A 16,423-nucleotide genomic window follows, 5' to 3' on the forward strand; every position below is an offset into this window, starting at 1 on the left:
TCCTGAGACAGATCCCCTTAGAAGTGGGGGACCGTACAAGGATGGTCCGGAGTAAAGCATCTTTCTTGGCCGTGACTCGTCTGCACAAGTGTCCACCCTCAGGAGTAGAAGAGAAAAAAGATACAAAATACATAATTTTTTTGCAAATGGTCCACTCGTATTCAGATAGGCATGTTCTGATAGGCCAGCTAGTCCAGTGTTGTTTGGACCTATCTAACCTCCCCTCCCTCCCGCCCAGAGGAGTTTCTCGCTCTTTACACTACATCAATCTGACGGTCTAATAATGCAAAAGGGCTTACATTGTAGTTAGTTGAAAGCCTGGTGCATCTCATACAGACATTAAAGGGTACCTTGGTGCCTCAGTATCAGACGCTGAGGTGCACTGACCAAGCGTTGGTTTTTGACAGGTTGGTTTTCTCAAACCGACTGCTGGATGTGATGTTAGGACACTGATAGAGACACCAATATACCCTGCCAGAACACTATTGAAAGACTGAAATGTTTCACCTTTACATACCTTTAATTTTGCCCATACCATTTTTAAGGAATTGTACATGTTTTGTTACAATTTGTGTTAAATGATCTGATTAAAAGGTACATCTCTGCAGCTGTGCCAAGAAGAAAGAAAAGAAGCACTGATTTAATGTCTGTCTCCATGTTAGCGTTATTTATCCAGCTGACAAGCCAGAGCCAGCAGGCCGCTTTCTGGGACATAGAATCCAGGCTAGTGGAGTCTGCTGCAAATATTCAGTTCATGCATCTTACAGAGACACTAAAATAGAACACGGTCAGAAATAGTCTGAGGTTCGCTGTCAATACTGAGCTCCTTGTCCAATTTACACACGAGCATTTGGTCTACAACTCTTACTTTTCTCCAAACATAAAACTTTCTAACATGACCAGTCTTCCACTCAGGCTATGTTCATGAAACAAGTTGGGTTTAGCTCCTACAGATCCTGATGGTTCTAGGATGGACTCATAGTAGTATAAAGTACAAGTTAAAATTTAAAGACTTAAAGTTTTACCATAACAGTGAGACTTTTTAGCACTAAAACCAGGTTATGTGATTGTATGCAGTCATTTGGAGTTGTGGGTTGGCCTTAAAGCTCACTTGAAACTAACTGCTCACTAGGATGTGTTCAGCTGCAAAATCCAACCTCCACATATGTTAATATTTTAACAAAGTGACTGGTTAAAATGTCACAATAACGTGATCATATTCATTAAAAATCCTTGCTGCTTATGGCCTGAAAATGAGATGGAATACCAATTCAAAATCTTCAGCGAGGAATAATATAAAAAACAAACAGCACTGTGCTAAAAAGGTTCACCTCCATCTCAAAATAATATTTCCTCATGTTCTCTTGTTATTTGCTCTCAGCAGTCAAAAATGTGAACGATCACATCAATTTTCTTGATGTGAAAGTGTGCACAAATTTTGTGAAAAAGTAGACAGACATTGCTGTGTTTTATTGATGGTCAAGTGGGCTTGAACATGGAAAAACATTAAGGCCATTTGCGTCTGGTTACATTACAGAGTAAGAACTGCCAATTAATGGAATGATGATGATGATGACTAGTTTGGGCGTTGTACAGTCACATTGATGTTAACACTATTTATTATGGTTCTGTGCTCTCTCCTTATTTTGTATTGCCTTTAGATGTGTATGTCTTCCTCTATTGTCTCACTTGTAGACTGTCATATATGTTGGCACTGCCATGGAAAAACCTTCAACTGGGCCAGAAAGTTTTCAGGTCCTCCAAGACAATATTATTTCCTAATAACCTAGACACTCTTGTTAATGTCAATGAAACCACTGGATTTAGCAGAGTTCACAGCCATAGTGAGGATACGTTTGAATAACCTAACCCTGTAACACTGACTAAACAAGAACTTCTCACAGTCGCAGAGAGGATGTGTTCTAGTTAAAATCTCTGCACAGCTCAACATGTTGACTGACCAGTAAACACAGAGAATTAAGACAGGCTCAATTGTTTAGATAACTCATTGTGAAACACACTTCATTCCATCTGGACGAAACATAATAAAACTCACCAAATCCATTAGTCTGTTAGTCTTTCCCCTGTTCATAACATCAGCAACTCTGGTTTGGTCTAAGTAATACACAGCGTTTTTCCAAGCAGTCTCTCTGCTGTGCTGCTGCTTGCTGGACAGCTGGGAAACCATTAAATAAAAAAATACAATAACAGAAATCACCCTGCTGGTCTTTGTTGTCTTTTGCAATTTATCTTCTGGATCCTGAAGAGGGTCTCCAGCACTCATCTGTGCAGTGAGTAAAGAAAACTCTCATGCTTAGTGACGCACATACGACTCGCTCTCTCTGGGTCGTCGTTCAGCATACCATTGTTTAACCATTGTATGACAATGCTTTAGGCCTGTGCCTACACCCAACTGGGTTGAATGTACTATCCACATTTTATCCAAAATACTTTCAAATACATATAACGAGATTGACTTTGAATTTCATGTTTCTATAAGTTGCTCAGGTTGCTGTTTGAAAGATGTGTCCAAGCTAGAAGGCATTTGGTAAGTGATGATATCAAACAAATCAGAAAGATGAAGTTATTTTAATTAAATTGTCCATTATCTTTCTATAATGGCCACACATATATCTTAAATGTTAGTATGGCAACAGTAATTGCACATAGGTACTATTATTTTATGAAGATTTCACCAATACATATTGGCCTTAGTAAGTACACCCTTTAATGAAACACATCATCTAAAAACAAGGTGAAGCCGGTCTTTCTCTTAGTTTGGCAGTTCTCTCCATTCCTCAGTCGAAGTTTATGAATGGGTCTTTAGAGGACAGTCTTAGCAAGGAACCCTTAGATAAATACTTAACAGCACCAGCAGAGTATTTGGGAGTTTTCTCAAGGGCACATTGAATAGTGTTAAAGTATTAGAGATGGAGTGAACATTTTCCCATTTCCACCAGCCTTATTTTTCTTGTCAGCATTTTTCCTAATTGCATTTAAAAAGGTGTATTAAAAACGACTTTACAACCAACCTAGTCTTTTATAACTGGAGGACCACAGTCAATGACCACAGGCAGTTTAATTGGCTCCATACAGTCCACCCCTGGTCAGATAATGGCAACAGTCCACTCAGCTGAAACATTTATTCACACTTTTATACTTGCGCACATGCATTTGTGTGTTAAGTTTGAAGAATCATAAGCATGTATGTACGTGCACTGTGGTAATAGCATCACACAAATCGTGTGCATGTGCACAGACATATGCACTTGTGCTTCTATTCGAAAGGAGGTGCACATATGCAGGTGTCTGTAATAAGCTTTTGTGAAGTGTGTGTGTGTGTGTGTGTGTGTGTGTGTGTGTGTGTGTGTGTGTGTGTGTGTGTGTGTGTGTGTGTGTGTGTGTGTGTGTGTGACCTGATTGGTTCTACCCCTTTGTTTAAAGGCCTAGTCAGTCATTTATTTATTTTTTTACATATGCATTAAACTAATATTCACTTGACTTGTAGCTTGTTACTTCAACATGAGAAAACCTTACAGGTAAGTGTGGGAATGAGGGAGAGAAAGAGAGAGAACTTTCTTATGTGATGGTGACAGAGATAGACAGAGGGGTCGAAAGAGGGAGAGAGAGGTGAGCCTGTGAGTGAGAGAGAGAGAGAGAGTGTTGGGTGATCCATGTCTTCTGGAACTGACTGAAAATATTGAACAGCACATGTGCACTACTGTTCTATTCTTGTCTCCTGCCTGGTCACGATCTGACAGCCATTAATCAGTCAATGTAAGTGTGATGAAACTTGATGAGTTTAGAGACTAACCATTTTGACCTATGCTGGTAGGATAAATAGGGGATAGAACACAAAGTTCACCTCCCCTAATACTACCTTCATGTACTGTGCTATAGCAGCCTGATTTTGTTTTATTGTTTTGTCTGTTTCCTGTTTTGTTTTGAAGTTCTTTGCCTCTTTTGTCCTGTGTTCATTTGACTTCCTGTCCATGTGGCTTTCCCTACTTTCAGCCTGCCTTCATTTCTGCCCAGCTGTGTCTTGTTGTCTGGTTAGTTACTGGTGTACTTATAGTCCTGTCTTTTGTCTGCTGGTTGTTGGTTCATCTGCTATGTTTCCTGGCCGGAGCCATCAAGCCTTTGTACTACGAAATCCTTTTTAACTGATATCGTTTTAAATCGACATTTTGCTAAATTTTGGATATTGGCAGTTTATTAACTTTATTAACAAACTTTTTGACTCACCAGCCTCACCTCCTGTGTTTTGTTTGGACGTTTTCTTTATTAAAATCATCTTTGATTATCTTCTCGCTTCTTTGTGTGTCTGCGTGTTGGCCCTGCTCTTCTTCCTGCCTGCTGCTTTGTGCAGAAGTGAGACTATAGTATGTGCTGACAGAATATTATAAAACAACTTGTAATGATACAAATCAAAGGCCTCATACTGTTCCTAGGCTAAGTAATTATCACACCTTTTTTCTAGTCACCAGAAAAATTGTTGGAATTGTGTGTTTTAGCAAACCACGCTTTGTGTTAAATGTTCCTGAACCAAATATATATTTCATATATTTCAATACGTTTCACATCAGCCTCGTATCACGCTTGCAGAAACACAGAATGCCATGGGGTTAACGTGTGAAACGATTGGTTAGGTTTACTGCGTAACTTTCAGTAACGCTATATCAAAAACAATATCCGTGGTTTGCAGAAACATATGCAACATTTTTTTTTCTGCAGACTACGCTGATTTTTGTTTGTTGCATGAAATCTGTGATAGAACATTTAAAAAATCATTACACAAGTGAACACATTTGATTTGCTCTTACCCTTCAGTGCGGATGCACTGAAACCCAAGGGACGTAAAATAATTAAAATCCTTTCTTCATCAACAGTAGAATCACTAATGACAGAAATAGGATCTAAAAATACTATTTTCCATTATGAGCTGTGAAGTGACAGAAGTGTGGAAATTCTAAAATTGATTTGACCTGAAACTACAGAATCTAAGAAAGGATGCAGGTGGTAATAGTTAGGTTTTTACCTCATTTACGAATTAATCTTTAACACCAATTCATTTGGAAACAAATGGCAGAGAAAAGTTCTGTTTTAGTTTCGGTCTGCAAGTTAAGAACAAATCTGTGCATTATTTTGTGAATAAGGTCACGTGATAAGCTCATGGCTAATTAACAACGATGTTTTTAAAAAGTCAACAATGTGCTAATAAAAGTTAATGATTCAACCTGTGCTGTTACCGGAGAAATAGGAAAGGCATTGGGGATAAGAACAAAAAAGCCAGTGACTGGCCTGTGTTCAACACTTCTTTTGTCCATTCAAAGCGTGCCAGTAAATACGGTTTTTGCAAGTGTTTTAGTAAAATAAAAAAAGAAAATGTGCAAACATGCTTTGAAATCATTACACAAAGAGGTTGTTGGCCATGGCGTTTCTTCGCTTGCCTGTCCGAAGCAGGAAGGAGTGCTGGACTGATTAAAGAGAGCAGTGTGACAACCTGGTTAGGTTTGGTCCCCAGAGCAGAGACAGGACACCAGAGTATATATACACAATAGGAGTTTATTAACAAAGTCACAAAATGATACGAAGCGGACAGTGGAGGCAGGAGGCTGGCTCACAGCAAACAAAGGGCAGGTAGAGAGACTGCAAACACAGATAAGCACAAATCAGAACACAATCCCTAAAAATACACAAAGGCAACCAAATCCTTAGCTAGATGTGTCAGCTCTACAAAGGAAACGGAATTATCTGGCACTGAAGTGGAGTTGAAGCCAAGCTTATGTAGTCTGAGGCTGATGAGTTGATTGAAAGCCGGTGTGTCTGATCAGCAGCCAGCCACGCCCTCCTGCCACACACGCCATGCAGAAAAGGGGAGACAAGAAAAAGGGAGGGGAAAGAGAAACAACAACAAAATACAACTAGGGACAAAACCGAGTGTGTTTAAAAATAATGTTGCATAGATCGTAGTACAGCCAGTCCATCGACCGACACCACTTTTTGTTGTGGTTATGAACTTTGGTGTATTGCTTTTTCCGTGCCATCAATTTGTTTGTGATCTGTTTCTGTGTAGATCGGACGCCTCTCTCATTCAGCAGCTGCTGTACCTCAATGTCCTTGTTATCTGTCCCTTAAGTTCTTCCTCATAACAAACAGACAGGAGCTCCTGCACCTAAATGTCTAGACACATTACCAAGTTGTATAAATCGTCAGTCGTTTACCTCCAAAGAACGACGATTTCAAAAACATGGAGTTCACGATTGGGGTCCAATGTAGCTAAAAACATTCCTGCTGCCATCACACCAATTGTTTATGGGCTAAGTTGACAATGATCTGTGACAATTGACACATTTTGTCCCATCCCAGTTGTTAGCAACCCTGGTGGTGTGCCATCGACACTGCCTTTGTTCGTCCCTGGTCCAACACACCTCCCGACCTGTAAATCTGCAAATCTGAGTTGGTTAGCGCCAATCAACCCTATTTCAAATACAAAGTCACCGTAGTTAAACACTGGTAAAGCCCTTGCGTGAGAGGGGTAAGAGTGTGCCTTTACAGAAGAAACTAAATGATCTCCATGGTACCTTAAATTACCATCACAGATATCATGTGATCACCATGGTCATTGTGGTCGTGACTCCTGCCGTGGCCCTGCTGACACCCAGTCTGCTTATTCCATTATCAAATTAATAATTTATGTCATATAAATTGAATGTGTCGTAACTCTGTTATGTTGTTCATTCTGTACACATGCCATCTATTGCATTCTGTCCATCCTGGGAGAAGGATCCCTCCTCTGTCGCTCTACCATAGGTTTATTCCTTTTTTTCTCCCGTTAAAAGTTTTCTTCCTGTGCCGATGTGAGGGTTCCGGGACAGAGGATGTTGCATGTGTACAGATTGTTAAGCCCTCTGAGGCAAATTTGTAATTGTTATTTTGGGCCTTCAGTGCCTTTCACCACTGGTTGCACTTTGTTACATTTACAGTTCCACTTACAAATGCTGTGTAGCTGTTCTGGCTAGTTTCCTCCCTCCTTGCCCTGGCCATAAAGAGTTAGAAAGTTATCAGTCTGTCATATCTCCATAAAAAATATTAATGTATCAAATGTTTCCCACCTTTCAAATTCATTGTTTTGCAAAAAAAGGGAGCTTGAAGCTTAAAAAAGACTGCAAAGGTAATAAGACCTAACTGTTTAAATGTTGTGCAAAACAAACAGTATATTGGAACCGTGTGATATGGTTGAAAACTCCAGAACAGAGTAGGTGGCCCTGGAGTGCAGGATGCTGTTTTCAAGCTCAAGAATGAACCAATTTTACTTTTCTTCATTAGCAAAACCTAATGAACAACATCCTGATTTTGATCGATAGTAGATCTGAAAATAATAAAATGAACCAACCTTTCTTCATCCAGGGTGTTACACTTTCAGCCTGTATGGGTGCGTTAAGCCACACACCACAAGTTAAAAACTGATCTCCTATAAGGCATTTTAGCACAATACTTCATTTTACAGAGGTATGTGGGGTTTTGGTAATAAGAGCCCATTGTGATGTGATCATTTTGAGGGGGCAGTCTTGCCATGAAAATTCCCCTAAAAGAGGTTACCCTTCATAATACACCTTGCAATTCACAGTATTATTTTGAGACAACGGGGAACAAGGGAGTAACAATTGGGAATGTTTGAGGAAAGGAGAAATAAATGGAAGTCTAAATATTTGTGTAATTACTAAGCATCTACGCGTAGAGAACTGGTGAACAGACTTTTTGGTTCACATGACCATTGGGTCTAAAAATGGACCTGCAAAGACTCATAGAGGACACTAATGGAATGTTTAGTGACAACAACTGGCCAGTTTACGGCAGGACGGCCTTGCACTGACCCTTTTAAAGGGCTGCACCAATCTGGTGACACTTTTGGAACACAGAAAAATACAGAAGAAAGTTACTAACTATATAATGTAAAATGTAATATCTAATATATGTGTTGTGAAGAGCAGGTCTGGAGGCAGAGCAGGAAGTGGGAGGGGCCTGGTTTTGATTAGAGCCTATATAGAGGGATTGATTTCAGGTGTGAGCCCTTCCCTTTTGCCCTGACATGCAGCAGAACCCTGGGCTCTCTACTGGACTAAATCATTTCCTGAGTAAATATGTGAGTTACTTTATGTACAATGATATTGATTGTAGTACCTTAAGTTGTTTGTTTAGATGAAACTGATGAACATTTGTTAATCCTTGTCTGTTAGATAGTCATCAGATATTGCTTCCTTGGTTAGATTTGAGCACCATAATAATAATACATGGAAAATGTATGTTTTAGATAAAACCAGCAAAGATTGTGCCAGCCTCATCTGCCCTGCAACTACCAACATTAAATCGGTCTAAATGGATCTCTCATGGTGTATCATTGTGCCTGACCGCACATCCATAGTGTTCATCCAAACCCTGGTAATCAGCACACCCTCATGCAGGCCTGCATGGTGGAAATTCTACAATATATAATATGCTTAGTTAACACAAAAAGGAGGAATTTGTAGCTTTGGGTCAATATGCTGTTTTTGATTCAGGAACAATATAAACTCAACTAGTCAGAACTGTTTAAACATATCCACTAATCCGGAAAAGATACAGGGTGTCTGGTCTGGTTTAATCAATAATCAACGAGACATGAAAATATAAATTAACACTATACCTCACCAGCAAATTGATCATAGCTTGTAGGAAAACAAAATGCAGGCTGAGATTCCAATTCTGACTCCCTCTCGTTATTCCTGCCCGGCCCCCTACTCTTCTACTCTTTTGCATTTTCCTTAGACCCAGAATACTGTGGGGTTATTTGTTAATTGTATTTTACTTATTAATTTGTTATCTATAATAATATGTAGATAGACATATGCATGTGGTGATCTAATGTAAACCTCTTGTGTCATACCAACACATTTGCAGTCCATGGGCTGGCATGAGTAAACGACAGCCACAAACAACTACAGATGGCCTCCTCCAGAATTCAAGAACAAACTCAAAACCTGGGTGATGGCAGCATTTGCTGGGGGTTCCATTACACCTGGTGTCTTTCCGGCTATAAATAGAGATGCTGGACAGCATCGAAACTCAGACTTAGACAGAGGTTAGAGTTGGTGTATGTGGGATGACAACTGGAGATCGATCTCCATACTTTGGGACTTAACTGAGAAACCACCAAAATAATTTAGATCTTTTTCTTTGATTTTTGCAAACTTTGTGTACTTTGCTATATGCTGAAAATCACTTTAGTTTGGCTTCAATAAACCAAGTGTAAGCTTGGAAACCTTCGTTCTTTAATTTTTTCTCTGTCCATGACACCTCCGGGACCTGAGGAAGGGGCTTCTTCAAAGGAGGACGCTCAGCCCCTTGGTGAGTTGAAGGACACCCACACCACTGTGACACTACTGATTAACACACACACCTCATTCCACTGCAGTGTAGGAGAGCCAGTAAAACTTAGGGGTTACAGGGATTTTTAAATTAAGTCTGATTACAATTTGGGGCATTGTAATAAAATATGAATAATAGTAAACCATTGTGAGAGCTCAATCTGATCTGCAGGTTTTAAACAAAAACTGAGTTCAATTGATATCTCCCTAAAAAGGTTTCTCTTAGCGGAGGCTATGGAGGCAGGATTGGGTGAGGTCCGCAAGCGAACCGTCTCTGTCGAACGCCGCTGTCAAAGCACAGGGGTGCGTCAAGACCTTCTCCCTGGGGCTCACTATCAGGCCAAGTGGGTGAACTTGCATAGGGTGGGCACGTCCTTCGCACCTCTCCCCCTTCTCTCAGTTTCCCCCGGCACCTTTGAAAACTCACAGCACTCCTTAAATCAGGGATGGGACACTGTGAGTTGGGCTGAGGCTGAGTAGGGGTACCCACGTGGGGTGATCTCCCCAGGCAACGGGTTGTGGTGAACCTGCTCGTCGCCGCCAAGGACCCTGCAGTTTGGGCACACACTTCTGAGGGTCGTCGTTATCCGTTTGACTGAAGATTAGGCCTGAATCACTTAGGTTATTTGATGTAACGCTACAGTGGGTAGAAGGTACCAGAATTCTCGCCCTCTGATAAGAATTTTGGTCGACACACCAGCCCTGAAAACCTAGTTGAAAGATAAAATAGTAGATGCACACGAGGAATGACTCGGAGCCTTCGAGGGAGGCTCTGATAGTGAGGATGAGGAAATAACACCTAGGAACAGGCAGAGAGAACGCACCCCAAGAGGCAGTACGCCATATGTCAGCCCCGCTAGGCCAGAAACCGAGGGAGAGCTACCTGATTTAGACAAATTGAGCATATCCGGTCCTCGTTGTGACTCCACTCCTAGAAACTGAGAGCAACCCTTATTTGTAAACCCTCAACCAAGGTTGCAACAACCTCAGGGCAGACGTAATGTTTACGTCGCACCTGACCCTGCCTCAATAGCCAGAGGATCAAACAAACGAGCCAAACCTCTGGTTCAGAGACAATATAACCCAAATCAGCCCCCAGCGGACGATCCCACCTGGTATACTTCTGAGGGTTATCCATATAACCCCAGTACTACCTTTAGTGAAGAAATAGAGGACGACTGGGGGGACACAGATCCAGAGGAATACCTAGCTGAGTGGTATCTAGTGACACACGAGGAGGCCCGATATTCAGCCGCAGCACCTAAGGCCACTGCTGTGCTCGAGCAGCCCCAGATACCTCAGACCTGGAAGCAAGCCTATTTAGCCTCAGGGTACGATTGGTTTAGAGAAGGAATATTAGAGAAATATCTGAACCCCCCACCAGATCGGCGTTAAAACTATTGTAAACACGCACCTGGGAGAATTAGGGAAAGTTCTATGCAGATTTTAAAGGTGAGACCTACCGATTAGACACAGAGGCAGATATTTCAGTTCAACCCCATGGAACGGAGACGGGCAACAACATTTTTGTAGAATTTGTGGATGGAACCCCTAAACTGCAATCCCAAAAGAACAACTTGATAAAACTAACCTGGCTGGAAAAGCTGGAAACCATTCTCAAAAGGGGTAATTATGACAGATTCAAAAATGATGTAGGCTACATGCCCTCAATCCAAGGCGGAATGCCACCACGACAAACTCAATACCCCATAAAACCAGAAGTAAAAAAACTACAAGACCAGCTTATATTTAAGCAATGGGTTTTGGTCCATACCAATTGATCCCAGTCACAGCTGAAAACATATTTCACTAGGGGAGTGGAATCCTACTGCTGGCGCCGACTCACCATGGGCTACAAAAACGTGCCGTTTCAAACCGTAAAAACTCTTGAAGGTTTGCCAGTTGAAGTTTGCATAGACAAAGTATATTTCACCCACGATGACCCCGATGAACATTTGTGGTGCTTGGAAGAAGTCCTGACAAGGCGAGCTGAAGCAGGCTTTAAAGTAGGCCTCAAGAAATGCGAAATTGCCCGAGAAGAGCTAGCATATCTGGGATTTAAAATCTCCCCGCTAGGCAAAGAAGTCACTGACTCTTACAAACAAAAGATCTGAGAGTTCCCAGATCCCAAGTCGGTAACAGATTTAGAACGCTTCCTAGCCACATGCGAATATGTAGCAAATCATGTTCTGCGAATGAGTGAGAAAGCGTCTCCCCTCCACAAACTAAAGGGTAAACTGTGAAGAAAGGATGCCCCAAAAGAAATGCAGTTAACACAAGAAGACCTGGATGATTACAGGGCCTTTAAATATCACGTGTTTGAGAAAGCTCCATACAGTGGGTACGGAAAGTATTCAGACCCCTTTAAATTTTTCACTCTTTGTTTCATTGCAGCCATTTGCTAAAATCGAAAAAGTTCATTTTTTTCGCATTAATGTACACTCAGCAACCCATCTTGACAGAAAAAAACAGAAATGTAGAATTTTTTGCAAATTTATTAAAAACGAAAAACTGAAATATCACATGGTCATAAGTATTCAGACCCTTTGCTGTGACACTCATATTTAACTCACATGCTGTCCATTTCTTCTGATCCTCCTTGAGATGGTTCTACTCCTTCATTGGAGTCCAGCTGTGTTTAATTAAACTGATTGGACTTGATTAGGAAAGGCACACACCTGTCTATATAAGACCTTACAGCTCACAGTGCATGTCAGAACAAATGAGAATCATGAGGTCGAAGGAACTGCCCAAGGAGCTCAGAGACAGAATTGTGGCAAGGCACAGATCTGGCCAAGGTTACAAAAGAATTTCTGCAGCACTCAAGGTTCCTAAGAGCACAGTGGCCTCCATAATCCTTAAATGGAAGAAGTATGGGATGACCAGAACTCTTCCTAGACCTGGCCGTCCAGCCAAACTGAGCAATCGTGGGAGAAGAGCCTTGGTGAGAGAGGTAAAGAAGAACCCAAAGATCACTGTGGCTGAGCTCCAGAGATGCAGTAGGGAGATGGGAGAAAGTTCCACAAAGTCAACTATCACTGCAGCCCTCCACCAGTCGGGGCTTTATGGCAGAGTGGCCCGACGGAAGCCTCTCCTCAGTGCAAGACATATGAAAGCCCGCATAGAGTTTGCCAAAAAACACATGGAGGACTCCCAAACTATGAGAAATAAGATTCTCTGGTCTGATGAGACCAAGATTGAACTTTTTGGCGTTAATTCTAAGCGGTATGTGTGGAGAAAACCAGGCACTGCTCATCACCTGCCCAATACAATCCCAACAGTGAAACATGGTGGTGGCAGCATCATGCTATGGGGGTGTTTTTCAGCTGCAGGGACAGGACGACTGGTTGCAATTGAAGGAAAGATGAATGCGGCCAAGTACAGAGATATCCTGGAAGAAAACCTCCTCCAGAGTGCTCAGGACCTCAGACTGGGCCGAAGGTTCACCTTCCAACAAGACAATGACCCGAAGCACACAGCTAAAATAACAAAGGAGTGGCTTCGGAACAAGTCTGTGACCATTCTTGACTGGCCCAGCCAGAGCCCTGACCTAAACCCAATTGAGCATCTCTGGGGAGACCTGAAAATGGCTGTCCACCAACGTTCACCATCCAACCTGACAGAACTGGAGAGGATCTGCAAGGAAGAATGGCAGAGGATCCCCAAATCCAGGTGTGAGAAACTTGTTGCATCATTCCCAAGAAGACTCATGGCTGTACTAGCTCAAAAGGGTGCTTCTACTCAATACTGAGCAAAGGGTCTGAATACTTATGACCATGTGATATTTCAGTTTTTCTTTTTTAATAAATTTGCAAAAAATTCTACATTTCTGTTTTTTTCTGTCAAGATGGGTTGCTGAGTGTACATTAATGCGAAAAAAAATGAACTTTTTCGATTTTAGCAAATGGCTGCAATGAAACAAAGGGTGAAAAATTTAAAGGGGTCTGAATACTTTCCGTACCCACGGTATCTGGAGAAAAGAAGTACACTTAGAAGTAAGTGACAAAGGAGGAGGTGTGGAAGCTAGAAATCTTAACTCTAAACAACCCACGCTACTTTTCTTGAATGTATGGTCAACCACAGAAGTAAAATTTGCAGATGTAGAAAAGTATCTTTGCTTGGCCTATCGCTTTTGGCCACCACTAAAAGAGGTAGATTTTTTTACACTCCTCTACCCGTGATCAAAGAGGCCACAAAACAGACTACCGCAGGTGCACAAAACAGACTACCGCAGGTGCAAAAGCTATGATGAGTAGGTGGGGAAAATGGCAGATTATGACCCTCAGGTTGAATTCCAAACTGAGGGACAACTAAAACGAACGAAAATCGATAACATGATCCCAGAGAAGAAACAACCAGAGAAACCCGCGATTACTTTGTTCACAGACGGTAGCCTTCAAGGTACAGACAAGCAGGCTGTGTGGTTACGGCCATCTTCGAAGGTTTCCTGACTGCTAAAAATTCTCAGGACTGGTGACCGACAGTGATTACTGTTTCAAGGCCAGTACTCAAGAGTTGGAATATTGGAAACAGGAGAGATTTCACTAATGTGAAGGGTGAACCTTTCACCCACGTACATCTGTGGGGTCTAATATCAGTACTAAGTATGGAATCATGTAAATAGTCACACAGACATCAGAGATTACCATCATGATGGAAATACAGAAGTGGATAAGATGGCCCAGACAAGGCCTAAAATGGAAGGGAAATTATGTGATGTTCACCAAGGTACCGCTTGAGCAAGTCTATCAAGTTGTTACCAAGGTGCACAAGGGATTAGGACATGTTGGAGAGGAAAAGATCAAGAGGTTTTACAATGTCAACAGTGCGCGATGGTTGATGGCTTTAAGAAGGCTATGCCAGAACAATTTAAGATACTGTGTACGGACCTCGGAGTTCATTTCAGCGCAGATATAGCAGGCCCTTTCCTTCAAAGAACAAAATTAGGACACAGGTATTTTCTGATTGTCGCTGATAATGGCTCTAGCTACAAACATGTGTACCCTCTGAGAGCGGCTACCGGCAGAACCATAGCCAAATGCATGGGTGAACATCTTTGTATATGGCCTGAGACATAATCCATGCGAATGGACAATGGCACGCATTTCAAAAACAGGTGGGTTGGTGAGGTTTTGACTTACCACTCAGTACCATCAACCTGGTCTGTCCCTTATGCACATCACACAAACGGAGTAGCAAAGAGGGCAGTTAGAGTGGCCAAGGAGTGTATTATTAAAAATGCTCCGTTAGACTGGGATGTACCGTTAAAGTTAACTAAATTGAAACTATTCTGGAAAGAACCTAGACACTGTTGATCCAATCCCCTCTTTCATCCCAGGAGATCTAGTTTGGGTAACCAGGTGAAAGGTAACTCCTGAAGCAGGGAATTTGAAGACCAAGTGTAAGGGACAGGACAAGGTTCTTTTCCAGGAAGGTAACGTAGTCCATTTAAAGAAGTTTGGGCAAACACATCTTCGACAGATAAGGAAAATAATTTAAAAATGGCGAGCTTTTATCCCATCAGGCCTGAACCTGACGTTGACCTTTGAGACCTCACAATTTACACTTCACAATCGGCAATCTCGATCGGCGTGAAAGGCGTCTCAAAAATTACCCTACACCCACATGCTTTGTGAGAGGGACTTTTCCCTTTGATGAAAACCAAGAAACCATACACCGCTGAGTTTAATAATATCCTTCTCCAGTGTTTTTGTCAAACATGCTCCGGCAGACCAGGACCGACGGCCCCAATATGAGGAATTGGATTGGATAACTTCTCTGACTTACTGGGTGAATGGAATAACCCTGCCCTGCTATCTCCCTCAGTTCTCCTCTCTGCTTGAGATGACTATGAAACTGACCGTGGTAAAAGATAACAAGGGACAGATCAAGACAGCCAAAGTGATAGAGAAAGAAAAATAAATCAGGAAGCCTGAGGAAAAGAAAAAGATATGGAGGGATCTGTTTAGGCGAAAACTATAGCCTAAAATTGACATTGACAAGAGGGGATCTCAATGGTTTTCTTCATCCCCATCTTCTCCTTCTCCTCAACAGGAGCGAGAGAGGGAGGGGATCAGGATGGCTGCAGGGACAGACCAGCCAGAGAATCCGCCTCACACATCAGACGACCCGACTTTAGAACACAGACCGTTAGAGACTAAGAGGAAGAGATGCTAAAGACTGACTAAATCATGCTGTTAAGGTGTTTTCTACTTGCTTACACTGGGCATAACCATAGCCATAATCCTGATGGTCTATGCACAGACCACCACATTCCAGATCCATGATGAACCGGAAATTCCCTGTATAAGTGCTTTGACTGACTGCTCAAGCGAATCTCCTTGTTCAGAAAATAACTAAACAAATTACAGGAGATATATGATTCAGGACATGCACGAAAGAGGTTTAAATGTGACTCTATTTAACACTTCTCGATTCTTAGAAGGTGGTGAACTGCCTGATTCTCCCTGGAATCCTGGCTTAATCTCGCCCGGGCAAGACCGACCCCAGACAATCCCTCAGATATATAATTTCTTGACCCACAGACCTTAAGGAATGATACCCATATTATTTATACTTATGGTTGGTTTCCACTTGCGGTTACTAACCACATACATGTCCAACACCTTTGGGATAACCTATTCCCACCCACTCTTTCAGAGGAATCCGACCTGAACGACACCACATTCTTCCCACCAAATCTTGGCCCTGCTGCCAACAGGCCGGAAGGGAATGTGAGTTTGCACAGCCGTCTTCACTCGCTACGAAAACCTTCCATCCAAAAAGGCCAAAAAGCAGATAGCAGAGTTCGGGAGATTTTTGGGAAGAAAAAGCCTGGACATGAAGACTAGGAAATACTTCTCCTGGGGACTACAGGTTCTCGCGGACACTTATCAACTAACAAGTTATCCAACGGGTCTAGACTGGCTTCAAAACTATACAGACCAGAACTTGATTTTGTATTTCATGTGGGTACCAAATTTCGATCATCAAGCTAATAAAGACTGGTTAAAAGG

The 16,423-nt window shown here is 41.9% G+C and overlaps 1 long non-coding RNA gene across 1 annotated transcript; it reads left to right on the top strand.

Moving 5' to 3' along the window:
• Nucleotides 1-8,087: 8,087 nt before the first annotated feature.
• Nucleotides 8,088-15,547, top strand: LOC129110666 (uncharacterized). Its single transcript, XR_008532284.1, has 3 exons — nucleotides 8,088-8,146; nucleotides 9,351-9,387; nucleotides 15,462-15,547. It is a non-coding gene; the product is annotated as an uncharacterized LOC129110666 (long non-coding RNA).
• Nucleotides 15,548-16,423: the final 876 nt, after the last annotated feature.

The sequence above is a fragment of the Anoplopoma fimbria genome, chromosome 21 (assembly GCF_027596085.1).
Source record: "Anoplopoma fimbria isolate UVic2021 breed Golden Eagle Sablefish chromosome 21, Afim_UVic_2022, whole genome shotgun sequence".
NCBI lineage: Eukaryota > Metazoa > Chordata > Actinopteri > Perciformes > Anoplopomatidae > Anoplopoma > Anoplopoma fimbria.